The sequence below is a fragment of the Scardinius erythrophthalmus genome, assembly GCF_964197995.2.
Source record: "Scardinius erythrophthalmus genome assembly, chromosome: 2".
NCBI classification, from domain to species: Eukaryota; Metazoa; Chordata; class Actinopteri; order Cypriniformes; family Leuciscidae; genus Scardinius; species Scardinius erythrophthalmus.
In genome coordinates, this window is record NC_138222.1 from 68,169,848 (window position 1) to 68,178,975 (window position 9,128).

The following is a 9,128-nucleotide window of genomic DNA, read 5'->3' on the forward strand; positions in this document are numbered from 1 at the left end:
TTATTATATTATTATACTAATTGTTTGGCGTCCTAAAACACCAGTGATAATGTAATGTAGGCTGAAACTCTATATCATAACTAAAAAATATGTTTGAGCCCCCTTTAATGTCCCGGTACAAGTCAATGTTTTTTCTTTGTGCACAGTTCATGGGTTGAAGCCTGTTGAAGCTCTTAATTTTGAGCTCTCAAAGAGCACCAGATTGATGCATTTAACCTAAAAATGTACAAAATTTTCTTGCGGGGGAGCATGCCCCCGAACCCCCCTAGAGGAACAGAGCTTTACCCAACATAGTTTTACAAAATCCTATGGGAAAGATCGATCATTTATGAACTTTACTCCAGCATAGTACAACAAAGTTCCTTTTAAGTCAATAAACTAAAACTCTTAATGCAAAATTAAAATGTCCTTGGACAAACTATACATTTGGCCTGCCTAAGGGGGGGGCCTACAAGACATTGATTGTGCCCAGGGGCCTCTGAATTCTTAAACCGGCCCTGCACCTCACCCCGGACCTCACTAATTTTCAAACCCTGGTTACGGCCTTGTGTGGGCGTACTTGAACCTGATGTCAATCGTGTGGAAAGTAGCCTACAGCCCACTACTACATTAAAATAAAATCTGATAAAAAAAGGAACAGAACCAGAGTAAACATTGGCACTACTTTCCATCGCTGGAGACAACTAATGGACATGAAAGAAATGAGGTTCTTGCAAAATTTCTTCAGGATTGGTAAGTAAGATGCTGTTAGTATTTCGTTAGAAGTTTGTTTTATATGTTTGTGTAGTTTTTTCGGGAATTTATAACATAGAAATGTATCGAAGGCTGTTCGATAAACGTATAGTATTGTAATAGTACACATATATAGCACAATCTCTATAGCTCTTTTTTCTTGCCAACTACGTGACCTATATTATGTTTATTAAATGGCTTTCCTGAGGTAAATCTGACATAATTGTTCTCCAACTGTGTTATTGACCTCTTCACGCTGATAAAAAACACTGATTGGTCGATATTATGTATGAGGAATACATTTTTTGGTAAGTGTAGCCTAATGTATCTTTCAACAGTGTTCGTGTTTTTTTACTAGTAGAGATGATCGGTTCACGTGCACTAGGGATCTGTCGTGTAACATTTGCAAGCGCCAAAACGGTATTTATTGTTTGAATTGTGTGATAAAATTGACAGAATCTGAGAGCTGAGATTTTTTTATATCATAAGTAACCTGCTCTGTCTAGTCTAGTGTGAAAAGTGTTTGCGTGTGTCTCACGGTTAATGCGTGAGAGACATCAGCGAATGCTGTCTGTCAAATTAATGTAATCCAAACTAACAATAAAAATGTAATATGAACAAAACGAATATGAACATATTCACTGGTAAAGGTGAAAGGGAGTAGCTTGAAGATGTCAGAGTAGACCAACTCACTTTCTGGAGGTATACTGCCCCCATCTGGTATGGAATGTGGAGTATGAATTTATTATTATTTTTTTGACAGATGGCACCTTTAACTGTTTAACTGAAAAAGTATACCCAGCCAACAAGAATAATAATTATAATGTATAACAAATGCTAATCTTTATTTTTAGTATTAATGTTTTAGTCAGCCCCCTTTGACTTTGAGAGCAAAAAAAGTGATGTACAGAAACACATACACTTCACTTCTGTTAAAAAGATTTAAGGAAATTAGAAGTTGTGTAAAATATTGTACGCCAGGACAAATGACTTGCAGCTGTCGCAAAAAACAATTAAATAAACATGTTTTTACATGAATGAGCACAAATATAGTGAGCATATATTTATTACCAATGTACTTCTAGTGCATTTGTTAGAAATATATTAAAAGTATGCTTGTGTTTAGCATATTTCTTAAAAGTATAATTAATCATATATTTATTACCAATGTTCTTCTACTGCATTTGTTAGAAATATATTAAAAGTATGCTTGTGTTTAGCATATTTCTTAAAAGTATAATTAATCATATATTTATTACCAATGTTCTTCTACTGCATTTGTTAGAAATATATTAAAAGTATGCTTGTGTTTAGCATATTTCTTAAAAGTATAATTAATCATATATTTATTACCAATGTACTTCTAGTGCATTTGTTAAAAATATATTAAAATTATGCTGGTATTTACCATATTTCTTAAAAGTATTATTAAGCATATATTTATTACCAATGCACTTCTAGTATACTTTTTAGAAATATATTAAAATGCAATTCAATATATTTTTAATGCACTTCAAATAAGCGTGTTGGTAATACAAATGTATTACCGGTATAAACATACTATTTGTATTTCAAGTATATTTTTAATACATTTAATACTACGTCTTTTTCACCTGGGATGGCATTAGTTTTCACAGTTATGCTGATGATACTCAGTTCTTGTACATACTCATTTCTTGACGGCCTGATGAAACTTACCAATTCACAAAATTAACAGAATGCATAGTTGATATAAAAAACTGGATGACTAGCAACTTCATACTACTTAATTCTGAAAAAACTGAGATTCTGAATATTGGACAAAAGATTTCTTTACGTAATAATCTAGAATACTGACATCAAGGCTAGATTGTTGTAATGCTATTATGGGTGCTTGCCATGCACGCTTAATAAACAAACTACAGCTGGTACTTACAAAGAACTAAATGGTTTAGCTCTGCAGTACTTGAGCGAGCTCTTAACACATTATAGTCCTTCACGTCTATTGAGATCTCAAAATTCCGGCTAGTTGATAATACCTAGAATATCAAAATGATCCTTCTCCTATTTAGCACCAAAACTTTGGAACAATCTTCCTACCATTGTCCGGGAAGCAGACACACTCTGTCAGTTTAAAGCTAGATTAAAGACACATCTCTTTGACCTAGCATTCACATAACACATTATAGACTCCTATAATTCAATTAGGCTGCATAGATTAGTCAGCCGGAACTGGGAACACTTCCCGTAAATCCTAATGTACTCGTTACATCATAAGAAGAGTGGCGTCTACGCTAATATTAGTTTCTCTGTTTATCCCGAGGTTTACCGCAGTCCGCTGGTTCCAGGCCGTATCCAGATCCGATGAAGGACCTGCGCCTGGACACACTCACACACACACACACACACACACACACACACACACACTCCAGATCCGATGAAGGACCTGCGCCTGGACGCGACGACAGCGCAGTGCTGAAGTGTCAACCAGTCTCTCCCTGTTTGCTCAAGTCAGATGGATGCCGGCCGTATCTAGATCCGATGAAGGACCTTCGCCTGGACCCAACCATGACGCATCCCTGAAGTGCCAGCCTCATCAGCCCTGTGAAGGCCTCATCGACACGACCAATCTGACCTCTGACCTGCAATGCTGCCTGGATCATAATCACACACTGTTCGCTCATTGGCCAGAGGAGAACTGGCCCCCGGCTGAGCCTGGGTTCTCCCAAGGTTTTATTCTCCATTCTGTCACTGATGGAGTTTTGGTTCCTTGCCACTGTTGCCTTGGCTTTTGGCTTGCTTAGTTGGGGACATTTAATATTCAACAATCTTACTGATCTGCCTTACTTAGGGTGGACGGTGACGCAATTTTCTTCTAGAAACAAACTTGTTGTATTATTTTCATGTTATCACTGTGAAGCTGCTTTGATGCAATCTGTATTGTAAAAAGTGCTATATAAATAAAGGTGACTTGACTTGACTTAACATGGACACTAACCACATTCACCCCAGCTATTCGTCATTTGTGTTAATCGTCTGTGTATTTAAGTTCCTGCTTTTCATCAGTTTAGTGTCCGGTATTGTTTGTGTCTAGAGCACACTGTCTCGCATGTTGCCTTGTTATCGCAATTGGAATAAATACTCTTGTTATTGAATCTTAATCATCATCGTCTTCATTTGGGAACTTAGCATTACATTCAACACAATACAAAGTCATAGATCATTATTTTCCTAAAACACAAAATTAGATCAAAACAGTTTCGACTGACTAAATCTCTCAAATTTTTACTTTACAACAAACATTTTTCTCATTCAGTACAAAACATTTGAATAATAAAAGATGTTGATGAAAAATGCCTCATAAGAAAACACAGCATGGTTACGATGATTCAAATGATGTCAGATTATTCCTAATAGGGAATTGATCCTATTCTGAACAAATACAAATGAAACTCATGGAGGGAGGGGGAAATCTGCTGAGTTTGCAAAACATTATCTGAAAACGTAAATGTTCACTTTTACTCGTATATATCGGTCATTTAGATGGATGTAGACAAGCTTGGAAAGAAAAACTTTATGAAAATGAATCCAAAGTACCTGACATTTCTTTTGTTCTCTTCTGACGCCTGAGATTCTCAAAGATCCTAATTTTCATTTGCAATTTTGGCAGATTTGTTTTGTAAATCAGTCTTGAATTTGCATGGCTTGAGGGTTCATAAATAATGGGCTAATTTAAATTTTTAGGTGAACTATGCCTTTAATATAATCTGTTCACATGTGATAATCTAGAGTCTGATCCACATTCCACACACTAAATTAATCTGCAAACGTCTCAGGGAAGAACATAGAATTTATAACGTTTCTGTTAAAAAAAAAATCAAATATTATCCCAGAGATGAAATTTGTCTTGGACTCAAGGTGCATTTACATAGACATGTTGGATACATTAACAAAAAATGCAACAATTTAAATACATAACAACAATTCTTAATAAAAGCTCTTTATCTGTAATTAATCACCATAATAATTAATAATTCTAGAATTGGGGAAGATGCCCCCATTCAGAACCATGTGGATTTACTTTTAAATTGGAACAAATAAAAGTTTAGCATGTACAGGATGTGTCACAGATCTGCCAGGTTCCTGCACCAACCAATCACAGCGCACTGCCAATCACAGCACACTGCCCATGTTGCCAATAAAACCACCTGTTGTATCTCCTTCTCCGTGTCCGAGTGTGCTTCCGTAACAGAAGACCGGACCTAAGAAAAAAAGGCCGCAAGATGGGCATCTTCCTCATCCCCCTAGACCCAGCCGATCTGCTTCTCTCCATCTCCCAGGACCACCGCCTGATCGAGGAATGCACAGAGGAGTTCCTGGAACTCGCTCACCAGGTGTCCTGGAACGATGGGACCCTCAAATCCATCTTTCACTCACGATCCACTCTTCAGGCAATTTCCATCTGCTGCCACCATGTGTTCCTTGAAGAGGTACATAAAAAACATCCTGTGGCTGTGTGAATCGTCCTACACCCTGGAGGAAGCAGTTTGGGACTCCCTTTCCATCCCTGTCACCCCAGAGATAAAAGCAGAGAGGCCTTTAGTCCCTGAGCTCACCCCAGAGAGGCCTTCAGTCCCTGAGCTCACCCCAGAGAGGCCTTCAGTCCCTGAACTCACCCCAGAGAGGCCTTCAGTCCCTGAGCTCACCCCAGAGAGGCCTTCAGTCCCTGAGCTCACCCCAGAGAGGCCTTCAGTCCCTGAGCTCATCCAAGAGAGGCCTTTAGTCCCTGAGCTCACCCCAGTGAGGCCTTCAGTCCCTGAACTCACCCCAGAGAGGCCTTCAGTCCCTGAGCTCACCCCAGAGAGGTCTTCAGTCCCTGAACTCACCCCAGAGAGGCCTTCAGTCCCTGAGCTCACCCCAGAGAGGCCTTCAGTCCCCGAGCTCATCCCCCAAACTCATCCCAGTGAGGCCTTCAGTCCCCAAGCTCACCCCAGAGAGGCCTTCAGTCCCCGAACTCATCCTCCGAAATCGTCCTACACCCTGGAGGAAGCAGTTTGGGACTCCCTTTCCATCCCTGTCACCCCAGAGATAAAAGCAGAGAGGCCTTCAGTCCCTGAACTCACCCCAGAGAGGCCTTCAGTCCCTGAGCTCACCCCAGAGAGGCCTTCAGTCCCTGAGCTCACCCCAGAGAGGCCTTCAGTCCCTGAGCTCATCCAAGAGAGGCCTTTAGTCCCTGAGCTCACCCCAGTGAGGCCTTCAGTCCCTGAACTCACCCCAGAGAGGCCTTCAGTCCCTGAGCTCACCCCAGAGAGGTCTTCAGTCCCTGAACTCACCCCAGAGAGGCCTTCAGTCCCTGAGCTCACCCCAGAGAGGCCTTCAGTCCCCGAGCTCATCCCCCAAACTCATCCCAGTGAGGCCTTCAGTCCCCAAGCTCACCCCAGTGAGGCCTTCAGTCCCCGAGCTCACCCCAGAGAGGCCTTCAGTCCCCGAGCTCATCCCAGAGAGGCCTTCAGTCCCCGAGCTCATCCCCCAAGCTCACCCCAGAGAGGCCTTCAGTCCCCGAGCTCATCCCAGAGAGGCCTTCAGTCCCCGAGCTCATCCCCCGAGCTCACCCCAGAGAGGCCTTCAGTCCCCGAGCTCATCCCAGAGAGGCCTTCAGTCCCTGAGCTCATCCCAGAGAGGCCTTCAGTCCCTGAGCTCATCCCCCGAGCTCACCCCAGAGAGGCCTTCAGTCCCTGAGCTCATCCCAGAGAGGCCTTCAGTCCCTGAGCTCATCCCCCGAGCTCACCCCAGAGAGGCCTTCAGTCCCCGAGCTCATCCCAGTCAGGCCTTCAGTCCCTGAGCTCATCCCCCGAGCTCACCCCAGAGAGGCCTTCAGTCCCCGAGCTCATCCCCCGAGCTCACCCCAGAGAGGCCTTCAGTCCCTGAACTCACCCCAGAGAGGCCTTCAGTCCCCAAGCTCATCCCAGAGAGGCCTTCAGTCCCCGAGCTCATCCCCCGAGCTCACCCCAGAGAGGCCTTCAGTCCCCGAGTTCACCCCAGAGAGGCCTTCAGTCCCCGAGCTCACCCCAGAGAGGCCTTCAGTCCCCGAGCTCACCCCAGAGAAGCCTTCAGTCCCTGAACTCACCCCAGAGAGGCCTTCAGTCCCCGAGCTCACCCCAGAGAGGCCTTCAGTCCCCGAGCTCACCCCAGAGAGGCCTTCAGTCCCTGAACTCACCCCAGAGAGGCCTTCAGTCCCTGAACTCCCCCCAGAGAGGCCTTCAGTCCCTGAGCTCGCCCCAGAGAGGCCTTCAGTCCCCGAGCTCACCAAGAGAGGCCTTCAGTCCCTGAACTCACCCCAGAGAGGTCTTCAGTCCCCGAACTCACCCCAGAGAGGCCTTCAGTCCCTGAACTCACCCCAGAGAGGCCTTCAGTCCCCGAGCTCACCCCAGAGAAGCCTTCAGTCCCTGAACTCACCCCAGAGAGGCCTTCAGTCCCCGAGTTCACCCCAGAGAGGCCTTCAGTCCCCGAGCTCACCCCAGAGAGGCCTTCAGTCCCTGAACTCACCCCAGAGAGGCCTTCAGTCCCCAAACTCATCCAGAGAGGCCTTCAGTCCCCGAGCTCATCCCCAGAGCTCACCCCAGAGAGGCCTTCAGTCCCCGAGCTCATCCCCCGAGCTCACCCCAGAGAGGCCTACAGTCCCTGAGCTCACCCCAGAGAGGCTTTCAGTCCCCGAGCTCACCCCAGAGAGGCCTTCAGTCCCTGAACTCACCCCAGAGAGGCCTTCAGTCCCCGAGTTCACCCCAGAGAGGCCTTCAGTCCCCGAGCTCATCCCCCAAGCTCACCCCAGAGAGGCCTTCAGTCCCCGAGCTCATCCCAGAGAGGCCTTCAGTCCCCGAGCTCATCCCCCGAGCTCACCCCAGAGAGGCCTTCAGTCCCCGAGCTCATCCCAGAGAGGCCTTCAGTCCCTGAGCTCATCCCAGAGAGGCCTTCAGTCCCTGAGCTCATCCCCCGAGCTCACCCCAGAGAGGCCTTCAGTCCCTGAGCTCATCCCAGAGAGGCCTTCAGTCCCTGAGCTCATCCCCCGAGCTCACCCCAGAGAGGCCTTCAGTCCCCGAGCTCATCCCAGTCAGGCCTTCAGTCCCTGAGCTCATCCCCCGAGCTCACCCCAGAGAGGCCTTCAGTCCCCGAGCTCATCCCCCGAGCTCACCCCAGAGAGGCCTTCAGTCCCTGAACTCACCCCAGAGAGGCCTTCAGTCCCCAAGCTCATCCCAGAGAGGCCTTCAGTCCCCGAGCTCATCCCCCGAGCTCACCCCAGAGAGGCCTTCAGTCCCCGAGTTCACCCCAGAGAGGCCTTCAGTCCCCGAGCTCACCCCAGAGAGGCCTTCAGTCCCCGAGCTCATCCCCCAAGCTCACCCCAGAGAGGCCTTCAGTCCCCGAGCTCATCCCAGAGAGGCCTTCAGTCCCCGAGCTCATCCCCCGAGCTCACCCCAGAGAGGCCTTCAGTCCCCGAGCTCATCCCAGAGAGGCCTTCAGTCCCTGAGCTCATCCCAGAGAGGCCTTCAGTCCCTGAGCTCATCCCCCGAGCTCACCCCAGAGAGGCCTTCAGTCCCTGAGCTCATCCCAGAGAGGCCTTCAGTCCCTGAGCTCATCCCCCGAGCTCACCCCAGAGAGGCCTTCAGTCCCCGAGCTCATCCCAGTCAGGCCTTCAGTCCCTGAGCTCATCCCCCGAGCTCACCCCAGAGAGGCCTTCAGTCCCCGAGCTCATCCCCCGAGCTCACCCCAGAGAGGCCTTCAGTCCCTGAACTCACCCCAGAGAGGCCTTCAGTCCCCAAGCTCATCCCAGAGAGGCCTTCAGTCCCCGAGCTCATCCCCCGAGCTCACCCCAGAGAGGCCTTCAGTCCCCGAGTTCACCCCAGAGAGGCCTTCAGTCCCCGAGCTCACCCCAGAGAGGCCTTCAGTCCCCGAGCTCACCCCAGAGAAGCCTTCAGTCCCTGAACTCACCCCAGAGAGGCCTTCAGTCCCCGAGCTCACCCCAGAGAGGCCTTCAGTCCCCGAGCTCACCCCAGAGAGGCCTTCAGTCCCTGAACTCACCCCAGAGAGGCCTTCAGTCCCTGAACTCCCCCCAGAGAGGCCTTCAGTCCCTGAGCTCGCCCCAGAGAGGCCTTCAGTCCCTGAGCTCACCAAGAGAGGCCTTCAGTCCCTGAACTCACCCCAGAGAGGTCTTCAGTCCCCGAACTCACCCCAGAGAGGCCTTCAGTCCCTGAACTCACCCCAGAGAGGCCTTCAGTCCCCGAGCTCACCCCAGAGAAGCCTTCAGTCCCTGAACTCACCCCAGAGAGGCCTTCAGTCCCTGAACTCACCCCAGAGAGGCCTTCAGTCCCCGAGCTCACCCCAGAGAAGCCTTCAGTCCCTGAACTCACCCCAGAGAGGCCTTC